The following is an 18,078-nucleotide window of genomic DNA, read 5'->3' on the forward strand; positions in this document are numbered from 1 at the left end:
GGGGGAGTAATGCATCCCTACCTCACAAGTTGGGCAGCGAGGCCTGGCTCCTTAGGGTCTGTGAGGTCCTTTGAGATCCCCGGATGACCAGTGCTATTGGAGTGCAAAGCAAAGTATTGTTAATTTCCCCTCTGCATTTCATCACTTTTATAAATTCAGCTTCCAGCAACAAATGCAGATGAGTCTGTGCAGCTGGTGGGAGAGGAGAGACACTTTTATGGGATCTTTTTACCATCCAACAATTGTGCTGGCATCCCAGAACAGAAACTAAAAGCCAGACACTTATTTTAGACTCAGGGTTGGGAGGGAGGCCTAGGCCTTAACCAGAAAAGAAGGAGCGAACCAAGTTATTTCCAGTCAAGGCTGGTGATAAAGAATGGGTGTTATTTCCCACTGTACCTCCAGCCTCTCTTGCTGCCCCCTCTTTTCACCCAATGAACCAGACACTCGGACAGAGCTTGCTTTAGGAGAAGGGGGAGCCAAGAAGGCCAATCCCACCCAAAACGGGCACGTGGCATCAGAGCTGAGCCAACAGAGGAACATGTTTCCCCATGAATATTCACTCACATCTGAGAGTAAATTTTGATTGGGTCACGACTCTAAAACCCTTTCACTTTCTCATCAGCACTAGAGCTTTCTCAGAGGTGAACACTTGTGTTAAACGCAATTTAAGCAAGAATACTGGTCAAAACTACGTAACTAATCAACACAATAGGGACTGCGAACATCCAGAGGAGAGCAACAAAAGTAATACAAGGTTTAGAGAACCTGACCTATGAGAAAAAGCATGTTCAGTCTTGAGAAAAGAAGACCGAGTGGGGACCTGATAACAGTCTTCAAATCTGTTAAGGGCTGAGGACGGTGATCAATTGTTTTCCACGTTCATTTAAAGGTAGGACAAAAAATAATGAGCTTAATCTACAGCAAGGGAGATATTAGGTTAGATATTAGGAAAACCTTTCTAATTACAAGGGTAGTTACACTCTGGAGTTGGCTTCCAAGGGAGGTTGTGGAATCTCCATCATTGAAGGTTTTTAAGAACAGGTTGGACAGCACCTGTCAGGGATGGTCTAGGTTTATTTGATCCTGCTTCAGTGCAGGGGGCTGGACATGATGACCTCACAAGGTCCCTTCCAGCCCTACATTTTTATATTTCACAACAGACTGCCCATAAGTGACCTGCAGACTGTGAATCTGCACAAGGTAAAGCCCGCAAAATATTCAAGAATTCGGACACCTCCTTGTGAACAGAAATAAGCAGGGAGAGGTCTCAATTTTCCACCACACCAAGCATTGTCATACAAGCCTGTGAAAAGGGACATCAAACACTATCAGATCAGGATTCTATACCACAGGCAATGTTCAATACCTGCTTTGCACAGGTTTAAGCGACTAACCAAATTGCAAGGCAGTAGAGATTGATGCTCAACAGTCTGTCCAAGAGGTTACATGTTGCAAGTTATTTGTTCACCTCCCTTCCACCTGTCTAAACACCCTCCTGACTTGTTAGTTCACCTGAAAGCCAAGACATCTCCTACTTGTTCAGTGATTCTAGCCAGGTAACTGAGTTTGCAGCATTCTGCCCTGGCTGAATCAGGTAGAGAACTTTTGCACCTTCAGTGACCATCTTCTCACTAGCCCTAGTCATTCCCCGGACCTGGCAGCATTACTCGCAGCTCCACTTCTTCTGTGGCTGCCATCTCTACATCAGATTTTCAGTTTTCAGCACAGTTTCCCCCCCGGGTTTAGTTCTTACTGATGTGTGTTCCTGTTCGTTGTTGGATCAAGGCTTCAGCACAATGGAATATGAGAAATTAAGAGATGGCAGCGGGGAACACCATAGGCCGGGGCAACCCGTAGGACTCAACTGCAGACTCATCCTGTAACTAGGCAGCCCTAAGAATTGCTGCAGGCCTCTTCCTCAGCACAAAAACCATAGGGATGACTGGATCCAGAAGGAATATGAGCCCAGGGGCTCAGGCAACCGGATCTGTGTTAAAACCAACAAAACCTATGGAGAGAGAGACACGCACAGGCTCACTGGGGTAGGGTGTACAACTGCTGCCAGTCTACCTGCCTGCTGGAAAATCAGGCCTCTCCTTTGTGCCGGCAGCAGACAGATCCCAGCAGAGCTGTTAAAAGCTCCTCTCTTCCTACTCAGGTATCTCCTTATCAACAATGTAGCTCAACTGCCAGTGGCCAATGATTTTACACAGGAGCGAGAAATGCGTCTTCCTTCCAGCCGTTCACCATTCGGAACCCTCATGCCGCAGGGGGCGGGGAGGGGACAGCGCTCTATCATTGGATCCATCTTTCCCAACCCTAATTTCTACGTTTGGTCTGCTGATAACGATCAGATTGCTCCAGGGTTCCCAGCCATTTTCACCCACTGGATTTGTAGAGGGCACATGGCTGTGGGAACAGTCCAACACACTAACCCTAACCTGGCCTCTGTTAACCCTTCCCTTGCTGTTTGCTAGCACAGTCTCTGTATGACGATAGTGCAGCATGACAACTCTTCCCTATGTTCATAGCTCCACCACGCAGAGTGCTGCAAAGCCGATATACCTACGTGGGGTGCTTTACCCCACATCCCACAATAGGCAGCACTTAAATGGTTAAAAGCCTGAAACCGATTTGCCTAGCTTGTGTTCTGATGTGAGGGCAAAACCCAACTCTCACCATAATCTGTAGCAACTGTCCCTGAGATTCCACCTACGCTGATCAAAAGCACAGGATAATGGAGTATATTTCAAACCACATAAGGGGGCATATTCTCAGCTAGTGTTCATTGCCACAACTCCATTGACTTTACCAGAGCTGTGACAATCTACGCCAGCTGAGGAGGTCCAAATATATTTTGTATCCACTGGAGTGGTGGGAATCCAGTAGCATGTTTTACTCATCCCACTTTGAACTCCTTCAGAATAAAAAGGAACAGAATTAGCCGCAGTCTGCTCATCAGCAACTTGTAAAAACAGCTTGTGAACAATCAGCATGCGACCGTACCTCTGTATGAACGAAATGGGGGGGGGGGACCAAGTTGTACTTGACTGTCTTGTCCTAAATCTGTCCACAGCCATACAGGGTTATATAAAATGCCACGTATCTGAGCCCTTTTTAGCTACAGTAGCAACAGAACAGAAGCACTAAACTTCTAAGGGTAGCAGGCAGGGAAAGGGAATGGCTCTCGTTAAAATCTAGCAGAATCTTGTAAGGGGTGAAAAGCAACAAGTGTGGCTAATGTCTTGCAAAACTGTTTCAGCTGGGGGAGCCAAATTTCACCGCGATCCTGTCCCCTGAACCAGCGAAGATTGATCAAACAAGAGGAGGCATACAGAACTTCCGAATCAAAAGATCTGTCTTAGCTGAAAGGTCTCAGCCATAAACATGTCTCAGCACTGCGGAATTTGTTTTCCTCTAGGGACCTGTTGAGTTTCCTCAGCAGCAGTGAAATTCTAGGAGGCACGCACATATTAGGTTATATATTTATTAATTGCACAGGGTCTCCAAAGGTATTTTGATACCCCTGCTTAACACTGTCAAGAAAGCTGTGACATCCCTAGAGTTTGATGAGCTCCAGCCAACTCAGGGCACAGATGGGAAGTGAAGACAACACAGTCACCCAAAGAAGTAGGTTATGTTATAAATTCATTTCCCTACACATATCTAATGGGAGTCTCCTAACGGAGTTGCAGTGTGTTCAGCGTTCATTAGAAAAACCTGTACTGCAGTCTAACAATACAATCCATACATGGCTGTTACAGCACCTTGCCTTAGTCTCACACTTCCATAAAAACGTAAGTAATTACTAAGTAGAGTAAAAGCAGCACACACAATAACCAACCCTGACTGAAAATTTTAAAAGACAAGTAGTGGAGGTTAAAGAGCATATTTATTGGAGGATTAATACCACTGTGACAGACAGGCAGCTATTAAACAATCGTTGATGCTCCATAAAAGATGTCTAACAATCAATAATTATTTGTTTAGCATCTGCTTACAACTGAACTGAAGGCATACTTGAACTCTCTTTGAAAGGCATGGCACCATCAACCAACACGCATCAACCAGCCTGCACAGAAAGAGAGAAGGGAGAAAAAATGAAAAAAAAAAAAAAACAGATAAATGTGGATCCAGTTAGGACAGTGGTTCTCAGAGCTGGTCTGCCCCTTGTTCAGGGAAAGCCCCTGGCGCACCGGACTGGTTTGTTTACCTGCCGTGTCCGCAGGTTCGGCCGATCGCAGCTCCCACTGGCCACGGTTCGCTGCTCCAGGCCAATGGGGGCTGTGGGAAGAGGCGCGGGCCAAGGGACGTGCTGGCCGCTCTTCCCGCAGCCCCAATTGGCCTGTTAAATCCTGGGCATCTCTTTGAAAAATGAAGGAGACCCATGTTTTTATTCAATTCTTCCAGTCCTGGAATTAATATTTTGGGGGTGGACCCAGACACACATTGCCAAATGATAACATTCTCAATGTTGGTTACAATTATTATTATTCGGGGCAAGAAATGGATCTGACATTGCCACTTTAAATACACCCCCTGATCACAACAACCAGGAGGGGGAACAAATCATTAAGAACGGTTTTTGTCATCTGAACTCAGAGTTAAAGACAAGAAGAAGGTGACTAAGCGCATCTTCCAAGGAAATGAGCCACCAGTGACAGGGAGACTCAACCCATATGAATGTTTAGAAAAACAAACCTCACATGCAACTGAGCAATGCTGATATCAGGCAAGAACGCCAGAAACCACTGACATTTTGGCTAAGCTGCTGTTATCCAAGTAAGCGAGTTTGATCAAGTCTTTTTTTGCTGGAATAACAGTGGGCTTGCACTCTCTCTGAGATAAGCAACATTCATTTTCTTTCTTTCAACATGTATTTGGGGCTGAGTCCCTTTTAGATGATTATTTCCTTGGAAAACGTGCTGGTTGTCTCAGCTGGGATAGTCAAAGGAGCCTAAGGGGTTGAGACACCTGATTTTCATTGAATTGCCCAGGGGTGTTTGAGGGCCCAACTCCTTTAGATGCTTTTGCCAATTAAAGAGGTTTCCCATCCACTTTAACCCAGGATTTGTAGCACCCAAGAAAGCATACTTGAAGTCTTCATAGCAACACTGGATGCCTTTTGGGAAGATATGCTTTCGTCAAATGCTTGTTACTGGGCTCAAGACAGGAATAACTGGAAGAAATCCTGTGGCCTGTGTTCTACAGGAAGTCAGATGAGATGACCTAATGGTCCTTTCTGGTCTACCTATAGGTTGGGGAGGGGCAAGGGGCTTTGAACAGGGGCCTGCTCTTATTAATTCTAAGAGGGTCTTTTATTTTTTAAACATGCACAAAACAGCGCCAGTCTGGCCTTTAGAAGGAAGTCACACAACGATGAAAAACGCTTAATGAAGAGCCTCCTGGAACCCTAATCCCTCCTCCAAGGAGGGCAGCGCAAATTCAAAACCGTATGCAGTGAGCACTCGCTCCGGAGGGTGCGCCTTATACAACGCTTCCAGTACCTAGCGAGCACAACTGTCTGCCCTCAGAGCCACGCCGCCCCTCTCCACTCTGCCCCCTTTCCAAGAGGCAGAATTCCCAGCCGTCACTATTGGGTGCTCCGCAAGAGGAAGAAACATGGAATACACCCAATATGTCAGTGCCATGGGCCAGACAGCAGAATTCAGCCCTGCTTGCTGCTTGGAACGCCTGCTCTAAGCAGCTTGCAAAGCAGGTTAGCAAATGATGCTGTGTGTTATTGAAACAGTACGGCAATTCCCCCTTCTCTGAACACATTAGCGGATGCGGTCATTTCTTCAGGGACTCTTTGGTTTGAACACATTCAGTTGTTTTAAAGCCTGTCCATGCCCCCAGAGGCTTCCGTAATGGCATGCCCCCCACGCACCGCATCCCTAGCACAGCCCTGACCAGCCCTTCATTTCCCTCTTCTCCCCACGTGGCTCGGCAGGTTGCTGGCTTTGCAGTGGGTGGAAGCCTGTCTTCCCTACCTTGATCAGCCAGAGAGGTCGCTGTTGAGCAAAGAGGTGCTCCCTCCCCTCACAAGGGGAGTCAAGTGCACTTTCTCCAGCTGCCGTCAGTAGGAGGTGGCAGAGACGCAAAGCACTGGCCCTAAACACAGAGGGGCGTGTGGTTTTTAATGTATTTTAACTGGGTTTACAGGTGCATTCCAGGGGTTACGTTAGGCAGCCCAGTCCCTGACACCACTCGCACTTGCTTCATGCAGAAGGCAGCAATATATAAAACATAACTTGTATGCCCCACCCTTGGGCAGTACAGGGAATGGGATTAGCCTGAGGTGACAAAGCTCCTTTGCCCAGTGTGTCTCTGATAACTACACTCCTCAGCCTGCTAGAGCCCAAGCATGGCCGGTGTGTGACACACCCACCCTGGGGGACATGCAATAAATTAATCCTGCAGGGAAGCTGGAAAAGCTGTGGGATTTGTGTAGGTGACTCTGCAGCCCCACTGCCATGACTCTTCACTGCGGCAGTAAGGAATTCTCAGCAATGAAAGCAAGGGGACACTGAATGCATGCAGAACACAGGGGACCGAAAGGAGGGTGTAACGCATTGTCACGCCCTGGGATGCAGTCTGGAAGCTCTAAGACACACAACTGGGTGAGGCTGGATGAATCTCCAACCCAGCTGTGTGTTTTAGAGGGGGGCAGTGGTTTCTCCCGGCTCCCAGACTGCACCCCAGGGGGACAACCCATCACAGAGGGGCATTGCACAGGCATGCAATCAGTGACTGTGTCTAAGCATAGGAAGATTTCATTTAATAGGCTGAAATGAAAAAAACAACCACAAAAACAAACACATCCCAACAGCAGACAAACGGGAACTCTTAAAACTTAACTGAAGAACACTGCCCCAAATCTCCGACTAAACAAGGCTATCCCATTATTCTCTCCAGACCAATGAGAACCTGAACTTCAATTGTCAGCTCTTTGGGGCACGAACTGTCATTTGGTTCTGTGTTTATACAGCACCTAGCACAATGGGGTTCTGGTCCACATATGGGGCTCCTAGGTGCTATGGTAACACACATAATAACCAAATAAAATCTCCCCCATCAGCTCCTAACACATATGGTTAAAGCTATCTGCTTAGCTTCAAGCTACTGTAGCCTGGCACAGGAGATCTTTTGCCCTAACATCTCAAGTCTCCTCTTTTGTCACTGATGTTTTCACCTGCCAGCACCCATCCTTATTCCCTGAGCCCGTGTTTCCTAACCTCGGCACTTGCTCAGTTTTCAGCAGGGGAAGTCAGAGGGAGAACTGACAGACCGGTTTTTCCCAGGTGCCCTCGTACTCCACAAGGTGTATTTTTGCTGCAGGCATCAGAGCTCTCCCCTCTGTGGTCAGACAGTGGAAGTCTCCAAGAGAGGGTTTCCCTGACTGTTTAAAAAAAAAAAGAGGCCCGGGGGCCGCTCAGGTCGGGAAGGAGCGGTCAAGCCAAACTCTCTCCAGAAGCAAGAGACGCTTGGAAACTTCCAAGAAAGATGCAGGGTAAATGGGTTATTTACAGTTACCTTATGCTCATAGCTTACAGATGTACAAACAGTTCAGGACTATAGATGGCGAACATCATCCTGGGGTGTATTAACAGGAGTGTCATATGTCAGACACGGGAGGTAACTGTCCTCCTCTACTGGGGAGGCCTCAGCTGGAGTCCTGTGTCCAATACTGGACACACTGGGAAGAATCCAGAGGAGAGCTACAAAAAACAAACCGTTTGGAAAGCCTGACCTGGGAGGGCAGGTTTTAAAACCTGGGCACGTTCAGTCTTGAGAAAAGATGACTGAGGAGGGACCTGATAACAGTCTTAAAATACTTTAAGGGCTGTTATAAAGAGAATGGTGTTCGATTGTTCTCCATGTCCACTGAGGATAGGACAAGAAGCAATGGGCTTCATCTGCAGGCAGGGAGATTTAAGTTAGATATTGGGAAAATCTTTCTAACTATTAAGGACAGTTCAGCTCTGGAACTGGCTTCCAAGGGAGGTTGTGGGAATCCCTGTCCTGGAGGGTTTTAAGAACAAGTTGGACAGACACCTGTCAGGGATGGTCTAGATTTACTTGGTCCTGCCTCAGTGCTGGAGGCTGAGCTACGTGGCCTCTCAAGGTCCCTTCCAGCCCTGCATTGCTATGATTCCATACCGGTGGGGCAGAAAGAAGAATGGAGGCGATTTTATCCCGTGGGAAGAGGCAGATTATTTTTGTTTTTTCTCTTCTCGTCTCTCAGCATGTGCTGCTCAGGGGAGGTGCATACAAATAGGAATGGTGGAGAGAAGTTCATCTGCTCATTCCCTACCTGAAGTCTAAGTCTCTGCTTTTGCCATCACTGTGACCTCCACAGAAAGCAGCAGCAATGTCTGAAACAAGGGGATTATAACTTTGAGCAGCGGAAACCGATTAACTAATTCTTCATAACTAGGAACAAGCAAAGCAAAGCACAGAAGATGAGACCATGCCCTGCACGGGCATAACGGCTCTGGACTCCACAGCATTCTTTCCCAGGAGATATCAGCTACTCTGTTACAGGGTTGTGGTTAGCACCAAATTTGCAAGAGCCTAATACTATACCCATGCTCCAGAGAACCTTGCTGAACCTGAATCAACAGGTCCAATCTCCATCATTTGCCTTTTTTCTCCATTGCTCTCCACTCAGAGTCTGCCTTTCAATTCACTAGTGGTGTTAAGCGAATCCAACCCTCTCACTTATGGGAATAAACTACACAAAATACTCCAAGTCGACTCCCTGTGAGCCACTGCTGCATCCAGCAGCCCTTGCAACACCACCATTCCAAGACTAAGTGAGAGTTTCCACAGCAGTTAGCATCAGCAGGCCCTTCTGCATCTCTTCCCCATCTGAGTCCTGGCAACACTAGCACCAGTCAATACCCTGGGGGGAATTCTGGCTTCCGTTTACACCTGGCCATGCCTGCAGACTCTGAGGATCTGCCCTCCAGTCTTCAAAGGGGGTGCAGAGGTGTAACAGAAAGGTAAGACCTGGACCCATATGCTGAGAAAGCGAAGGCAACCTGCAACACCTTTCAGCCTCAAGACTTCATCTCAGGAGATGAGGCTCAGAGTGGTTCCCTTACAATCAGCACAAGGATGAAGAGAAATTAGAACTGTCAGCCACAGGCTTAAGGACCACCCCTTCAAAAGGCACCCCAAGCCGTCCAAATGGCCTTTCCTTCTTTCACACACAGTTGGAAATGCGTGGCCTATGCTCGTACCTCTCTCAATTAACTCAAAGGCCTGGATGCAAGCCACTGCTAGGCTCACCGATCGCAGCACCAGGTCCTCTTCACTATCACCAGCACACGCAGGTATCAGTCCAACTCCCAAGGGCAAGGATGAAATAAGAACCTTTCTAGCATCACGCAACATCCCTCTGTGCTGAACTGAAGGTGGGGGAAGCAATCTTATGCCACTTCTCCTCTTGTAAGAAGTTCGAGCCCTGGGTGGGATGGAAGGAGGACTCCTGGGCAGCCACTCTTTGTACACTGCCGTGCAACATGTTATTAAACCCAACCTCCTCTGCGGACATGGTGCTTTCCATGGAAAATTCTAGTTACGTTCCCTTTGACTAACACATGGCAACTGTTCTGGAAACTTTCTGTAAACATCCAGGAAAGCATCCTCCATGTTTAATCATATGAGGAGTAACCTAGTTAAAAACACTTGGGTCTGTTTAGCATTTCAAAGGCTTTCTGATAACAAAAAAAAAAAACCTAAGCAAACCACTGAGCCAGTTTGAAAAAAAACAAGACAAAACGGACCAGGTGGCAACCCCAAACGCCTTGCAAAGGAGAAGGAATCAGGTCTCATGAAAAGCTTTGAGCACTGGCTGGAGAAAAAGCTCTCTCTACAAGGGAGGTCAAGTTTTAAATAGAGCATGTGACTGTTGGGCCATCCTCCATCCCAAATCTTGTTCTAAATTAATGCCCAGCTCATTAGTCCCCAGCACACCACACCTTTTCCTCTTGTGATTGATGTCTGTGCATTTTCTAGCAAACGAACCGTTAGGAACATTCACAGGCAGAACAAGTTTAAAGTGAATACAAGCAAAGTGAATTGAACTTGTAAGTGTCAGAATGCACACCAGGAAAAAAAACAGTTCTCAATGATAATCAGTCCAATCACAATGTAACAAATGGTTTAGAGACGGTAGATTGTTCATTAAAAGGTGGCAAATTCATAACTGATAAAAGGAGACAGTTTCCCAATCAACACAAAATTAGCCTGTGAAACTCCCTGTCACAAGTTGTCTGAGGCCAAGAGCTCAACAGACTTCAGGAAAAGACTAGACATTTATATGCATAGCAAGAGTACCCAGAGTTCATAGCAAATACTAATGAAACAAGCAAGAGTTTTCGAAGTTCTATAAAACCCCACACTCAGGGCATAAACCAACTTCTAGCTCCTGGGATTCAGAGGAAGATTATCTCCTAGGGTCATCTCATCTGCAAGGCTTCTTCCTCCGAAGCAGCTGGTGCTAGCCACTATCAGAGAAAGGACACTGAGCAAGACGGAACTTGGGTCTGATCCAGCCCGGCAATTGCTACATTCCTAGAAAGAAAAGCTCAGTGAGCTGTAGCTCACGAAAGCTTATGCTCAAATAAATTGGTTAGTCTCTAAGGTGCCACAAGTCCTCCTTTTCTTTTTGCGAATACAGACTAACACGGCTGTTACTCTGAAACCTGTCAACTGGCTTAATGAGTTATTTGCTATGGGGGAGTCTCTTGGTTCTCTGAAGGCTGCACACAGGAGTTTAACACACGTGTGTCATGAGGATGTGAGAGTTAACCTCCTGTAAACCACAACCCCTAGAAACCAATGAAACAGCAAGCCAATTAACCCAACACCCAGCTCCCCACTCCATCTCTATCCTCGTTCATTTTTACCTAGACATGTACGGGGGGGGCGCCTACCACCAGAGCACATGAGGTAGGGAAGGATTATTCACATTTTACAGGTGAGGAAAGCAAGGTACAGAGCCCCGGTGACTTGCCCATACTCCCACAGGAGCTGTGGCAGAGCCAGAAAACAACAAGACCATTCTTCCTCATGTTTTATGGTGCCAGTCTCTCCACACAAGACCATCTATCCAGACTGATCACATGCCCTCCATATCACCATGGTTTCTGAGCCCCTCCCAAGTACTGAGAGTGAGCTAGACCATCTCTGCCTCCTCCTGCTTAGCCCACAAACACATACCCATGGGTAACTGAGAGCCCTGCCCTCCGCTTGCACCTCTGAGCTAGGCAGGTCATCAGACATGACACTGCGTTTAAAAGGCTAGTACTGTCATGGGAAGAGGCACCGCGGTTCTGCTGCTGCTGCCCCGGTAGCAGGAGTTGGGAGTGCTACAAAGGCACCAGACTCCGGAAGAGGAATGCTGCTCCGGTCATGTCGCTCAAAAGTCTACTCGAAGGCCATGAAAAAGCAGTGCAGGTGGGTGAGAAATGGCCTCTGGTCACTCCCTTTCCCCGGATCTTGACTCTTTTTGCAAATGTGAAAGTGGATGGCTCGGGGGACAGGGGATTAACGGCACAGAGAGCTTTCGACCCGGAGCGTCATCTGTCGCGCTCTACCTCATGTCGATAACATCTGGAAGTTGTTACTTGCTACAGGCCTGAGCAAGACGATGGGGGGAAATGGGGTCAGTATCACCAACAGTCAACACAACGAATTGCATAGGTCTCAGCCCATGTTCCCGGGAGTTCACACTACAGTTGCAGCCCTTGCTGGCAGCCTCAGTAGAGGCCCAGGATTTGACAGGCCGCGAAGGGCTCTTCACAAAGAACTAAGAAGGGCTAGGTCAGGCTGGAGGCTGGCTGGCAGAGAGTGGTCTTGAGGAGCTGGGCCTGCACCAGTTCTGAGAATAGAGGAGTTCAGTTTGCAGGACTGTCACTAAAATACCTCTCGCTAGCACTAAAGTCACTCACAGCAAGCAAAAGAACTTTCTCTGCCTTGGACGCTGCATCCGTATCACAGAGTTCTTTTTCGGAGAGCTAGCTTCAAGCTTTCCTTGCTTCATACCCATTGGCTTCTCTCTGCACTTATATCCAAAACAGTGCTTGGACATTTGCTTTCTGCTGGAGGAAACTGTTCAAGAACTAGTCAGTCTCGTGTCTGTGCATGAGACACAGAAGGGGAAAAGAAACCCTTCTTGTTGGCTATCTGACTTCCCTTCTGATACACCACGTTAACAGCAAGGCACAGCTCCCACAGAGCAGGCTGTCTACACAAGCCTCGCTAACACAAGCCGGCCAGCTGCTTTTCTTTCCTCAGAGCTATCATCATTGACATAGATTTTGCAGCCCCACACAGCAAGAAGGGGGGGCTCAGGCTTTGACTTCCCACTCACAATACGGTACCAGTACAGCAAACTTTCAGCACCGTTGCAAAGGAGAAAAGTTTGTATTTTAAAATTTTGCATGACATATTCTGTGCAACAAACTTTTAAAAACACACAAAAGCCCGTGGTATGTTAATGAAGCACCTTCCAAGGGTCAAACCACACCTTTCAAACTCTTGTCAGAAGCAGGAGGATGGCTGGAGAATTGGACAGGCGAGTTGTTATATAACCCAACTCCCTAATACACAGTTTCCCAAGGTCAGGAAACCCCTTTTTCATTTCTAATGGTCCTAATAACATTTTTTGTTCAAGCGAAATCCCTTGATTTCACAAAATGTCCAAAGGCACAGGCTTGGCAGGGGCAGGGGAGGACTCGAACAGTTCCCTGCAATTTAGGGCTAAACCCATTACTGTCAGTAACCATGACAGGACTCGTTTACTATGAGCCAATCACACTGAGTGAGGTTTCACTCTCCGGAATGCCCGTAACTCTTAGACAGCGGCAGAGTCAGTGCTGAAATAACAGTCCAGCTGTGAAGCATCCCTACCATACAAGCCCAGAAGTTGGAGGCAGCTCCTGCAGAGATCGGGGGAGGCAGAAAGCACCTAAAAACAAGCTTCAGAAAGGCTCAACTTTCTCAATTCACAGTGCCAGCAGGATCACAGTGCTGCTCGGTCTTTCCCAGACACACCTGTGAAGGAAGACGCCTCTTCTTGAACCAGATTTGTGTGTTGCAGCCACATAAACAATCTATCGAACAATAAGGCCTTCTTTTCCATATACAGCCAGGAGGATGCGAAATCCCGCGACCACATTTGATGTGTTTCTACCTCTCTTTCCTGAAGCAGGAGGAAGAGGGGAAACTATGGATTTCTAGCTGAACACAAGCGGAGAAAAGATCTATCCCCCATCACTCCGTGGGAATCGAGAAAGGTAGCAGACTGAGCCCAAGTTCAGAGATGGCTTTTTATTGACTGCAAGCTGTGGAGTGTTTTAATTACCAAACGTTTTTCATAAGCATAGTTTTATCCCCAGTCCCATTTGACTACATACTACTGAATCTGACACAGTATTGACAGCTTGTGTTGACTCACTAATAGCTTTAGGAGTGGCATGAGCATGTTTGGCTTCCACATTAATGCCCTGACCTTGCAAAAATTTAAGCGCATGCATAATTGATTTCAACGGGATTACTCGCATGCAAAAAGGTTACGCGTATGTATAAGTCTTTGCAGGGTCAGGGCATTTTCCATTTAGTCTGGAGAAGAGAAGACTGAGAGGGGACATGATAATAGTTTTCAAGTACATAAAAGGTTGTTACAAGAAGGAGGGAGAAAAATTGTTCTTCTTAACCGCTGAGGATAGGGCAAGAAGCAAAGGGCTTAAATTGCAGCAAGGGCAGTTTAGGTTGGACAGTAGGAAGAACTTCCTAACTGTCAGGGTGGTTAAGCACTAGAATAAATTGCCTAGGGAGGTTGTGGAATCTCCATCATCGGAGATTTTTAAGAGCAGGTTAGACAAACACCTGTCAGGGATGGTTTAGATAATACTTAGTCCTGCCATGAGTGCAGGGCTCTAGACTAGATGACCTCTCGAGGTCCCTTCCAGTCCTATGATTATATGATTCAATAAGATGGCATCGTAGAAATGCATGTTATTCATAGTAAATTTGAAATGTTCAGAATTGTTGCTTTTCTTTCTTAATTGGCAATTGGTCCCACTTTCATGGTCCCGTTTTCATAGTATGTCAGTACCAGTTTCAAGGAGAAATGGGCCCTGAATGTTAAAACTGCTTTGTCCATGATGTCCGTATCATCATTTCCCAATGTTTTTACAGCAAAAGTTAGCTTCCCAAAAGTGTGACAATTCCGGGCTGGGGGGCTGGGGGGAGACATATGTTGAACAGAACTGGAGAAAGAAGGTCAGGTTTCTGGAGGAACCTACTTAGGTGTCCTCCAGGAGCTCAGTAACAAACAGAGCCCAGACTGCTAGCTCCCAAACTCCAGAGCATCAGCATATAACCGTGGCCTCTCTGCATGCTCAATAAAGATCTCTTTCCTGCAACTCTGCTTCATTACTTATTGCTTGTGAAACATTGTGGCGGAGATTTGTGTACAAGATTCTTCAGAATGCAGCAGCTACCAGGGTGAACCGTGGCACATGGCATGACGCCTCTAGAAACTCGGCATTTAATTACACACTCTGCAGCCAGCTTTCTAGTGACACCCAGCGCTGGTACTGAGCCCTAGCAAAAGCACAAGAACTCCCCAGGGCCTGCCTGGCTTGGATTTAAAGAATTAAGAAAGAACTGACAAAAATGAGCAGAATAAAATACTTCGGTCACCACTCAGAAGAGAAAAGGCGGAAGCAGAATGGACTGGAATGAAATACAAAGCAGTGACAAAACCGTGATGGAGAGCACTAAGCAATCAGGGAAATAATTTGATTGGCTGCGACGAATAAATTAAGCACCTATCTAGAACTAGGAGGGGCCCTGGTATCGTTCATAATGGTTACAATTGTGCATGTAGCTTGAGCTTAAAGAGGACACTCTGCAGATCAGAATTTTTAAGAAGTCTTTGGCAAGGGTGGGGTGATGACAATTATAATTATCCTGAGCAGGTTAAGATATTTCACACTTCAAGTTTCCTGGTAACTGGCCACCAATAACTTCTGAAAGCTTGCTAGAATTGCTATAAAGTTACCTGGTGCACAACCCAACTTCCAATTTTACACCACCATGAAATGTTTGGGGGATTCCCACCCCCGTTTATCCTCTTCCTCACCCTGTTTCTCAGTAATTACTGGTACTATCCAAAATTTTTTTAAAAAAAATTGTTTACTGAAGTATCTAAATCACTCGCTTTAAAATATTTCCTGTGAACTCTAAGAATGCAGTGCCTATGCAAAGCCAAGTAAGGAACCAAACAAGTAGAAGGAAGCCTTGTGGACCAGGAGTAAACTCTGGAGCATACAGGGTTACAGCAGGGTGGAAAGATGCCCTGAACCCCAGGGGAAACTGAGTGCAAAGGCAACAATAAAACTGAATTGCCTCCCGCTTTCCTCTTCGTAGGCCTTGTGACAGATCTGGAGCTGCTCTGTAATAATTTATGAATAGTGTACGTTGACCTGGTTATTGGCATGTGGACACTCACACATTGGTTTAGCTTAATAGGAAAAACAAGCAGGAAGTAAGAGAATGACTCAAGATCAGGGCTCCTCAGCCAACGTCTGAAAGTGAAGGAACAAGGCCCAGACTGTCAGCTTTGAAGATTTTAACCCCTTCCCAGCCAACCTGCAAAACTAGTGTTGTCCCAAAGGGCCCAAGCCCGGAAATGCAGACGAACCGAATAATTCTGGCAGTTTAAAATGGGTTTCTTTCAAGAGAAGGGGGAGTTGTTCAGGGAGCAGCCACCGGGGCAGGAGGGGGAAAGGCGGTTCTGAAGAAATTAGGCCTGTCTAGGCTGCCACCAGGGACAGTACACCTCTCAGTACGACAGACATGTGTACACCACCCGTTGTATCAAAATCCTGTTTCTCTAACTGGTTTGTTTTGACAACAGGAACAAAGACCGCTGGGGTTTTAAGAAGTCTGTTTTGGTCACTGAATACCACTGGTCCCAGACTCCCACAGGAAAGAACCACTGGGACCCAAACTCAGTTGGATCTGCTGGGTAAGCACAATTGATGCGCAGAGGACCCTAGCCCAGGCTTGGTCTCAGTATGGGAGAATGGTACAGCTGCGTCCCGGGATAGGCAAAGACACAAGGCCTTATACCTACGGGGGTGCCCTCAGAGACCAGGGGGGGAGAGAGGCGCCGCTAGCCCTGCACCTGTGACAGGCCTTATTGTAAGTGACTGCTTCATTATATTTTTCACTCCCACCCTCTCCAGGCCTGCTTTGGTGCCATAATATGGAAACAGACAGGCCTTTACTGAACTATATTACAGAGACCACCCTGCTCACCGCCTCTTATAGGAAGAAGGAGTTTGGTCAGTTACTGCAGAGCACTCTTTTTTATTAGCATGCAGCTCCGGTCATTTGCGGGGAGGGCTGGTGGGCAAAACGTTGTGTAGGGGAATCTGAAGTGGCATCCGCCCCCAGTAAAACAGCCTGGAAATACCTGCCATTCGGTGCACCGCACTCCCAAGGCGGAAAGCAGCAGCATCCGGCTCTTCACACATTCGATGGTGATTAAGAATCATTCCGAGAGAGCTGACTGCCTTGTATTCAGAGAGGGAAATGAACTCCCCTACAAGCTGGGAAATCCCTCCCACTCACTTTGAACACTTTTTGTTTAGTTTCTTTAAAAAGGCCCTGGCTCTGTGCCAAACCAACAGCCCGAGGAAGCTTCCCGAGACATCCGAGCTTCCCAGAGGAACCTGCCCATTCCCAAGGCACCTCCGCAGGTGATGCTCAAAGGGATGAAGCCACAAGAACAGCCTGCACTTCTCTACCCCATCTGAGATCCACACAGCTCCTTGAAATGTTATTTACACTCCTGTAGGGCCGAGACCCCCCCAAAGGTCAGGGCCCCAGTCTATTATTCCCCCACCAACACACACACTCCCCAGGTATCCTTACCCTGCTTGATACATGGGGAAACTGAGTCACAGAGCATGTACGTGATTTACACAAAGGTCACACAGGGAATCAGCAGGAAGGGAACCCAGGAGTCCTGACTCACGGGGTTACCTTTGGGGGTGGGTCGGAGGTTGGTCACTGGGAGACCTCTCCCCTCCTCCGAGCAGTGCCAGAGGCTGCCACAGCCTGCTCCAGGGGGAAGCCTCCTACCAGCAAGGCGGGGAGGAGGATCCTTTTCCCCACTCCCCCCTTGGCTTTGCGTGGCTGCAGGGCAGCAGAGCCTCCTCCCGAGGCAGCCTCTGCACGCCCCCAGCAGAGCCAGCTGCAGCTGCCAGGGGCCCGGCCTCTCCCCGCCTCGTGCGAGCTGACAGCTCTGCCACGCGACATGCAAGGCAAATCCCCGGGTCAGACAGACGGCAAAGGCGTGGGGGAGGGAGGGGGCAGCGCCTCCCCCGCGAGCTCTTCCTCCTCCCTGGGGCTTCCCCCACCCCATTAGTCGGCATGCAATTCAGTGACAACCCCCGCATCCGTATCGCCTATCTGCATCTTCCGCGCGCACACACACACCCCGCTCCCTCTAATCAGTTGCAATCCATTGCACATGGGTTTCATTAGAAAGGATGCAAATGCAAAGGAGCTCAGCTGGAATTCATGCTGCCCAGGAAGCTGAGCGGCTCTTGGGGGCTTACGCCTCTCCTCCCCAATAGACAGCCACACTCCCTCCCTCAGCAGCGGTTTACAAGGCTACCGGCAGCACTTGATGCATTGGGGGGGGGGGTAAAAAGGGACGGCGGCAGCCAGGGGGAGCCCACCCCACTGAATACAAGGCTGGGAGCCAACGGGGGGGGGGGGCGGGTTTAGCGTCCACCTCCCAGGAGATACAATCCCAAGCAATGCACTGGGAATGGAGGATTTGCAATTCAGAGCGAGCAGGGGGGGGGATTGCAAGGTTGGGGTCGCTCCCTCCCCCCCATCTGCAGCTGGGCTGTGTTTTCTCCTTAGAGGAAACCCCTTTCTTCCCCGGCTCTTGCACAAACGGTGCTGGCCCGTTCGCTCCCCACTCACACAAAAGGGAAGCAAGAAGATTTTTGCATCAATGCTCACACATTTCTA

At 48.0% G+C, this 18,078-nt stretch overlaps 1 protein-coding gene across 2 annotated transcripts in view; it reads right to left on the reverse strand.

The window, feature by feature from the left end:
• Positions 1 to 18,078, reverse strand: part of RGS19 (regulator of G protein signaling 19) — a 53,440-nt gene that overhangs the window by 34,739 nt on the left and 623 nt on the right. Inside the window, exon 2 of one of the 2 annotated variants that reach the window (XM_073308996.1) lies at positions 22 to 93. The exons of the other annotated variant lie outside the window; for it this stretch is intronic. The gene's annotated coding sequence lies outside the window, so the exon portion shown is untranslated. The remainder of the gene's footprint in view (positions 1 to 21; positions 94 to 18,078) is intronic. 2 annotated transcript variants of the gene reach the window in all.

This window comes from Lepidochelys kempii, chromosome 13, assembly GCF_965140265.1.
Source record: "Lepidochelys kempii isolate rLepKem1 chromosome 13, rLepKem1.hap2, whole genome shotgun sequence".
NCBI classification, from domain to species: Eukaryota; Metazoa; Chordata; order Testudines; family Cheloniidae; genus Lepidochelys; species Lepidochelys kempii.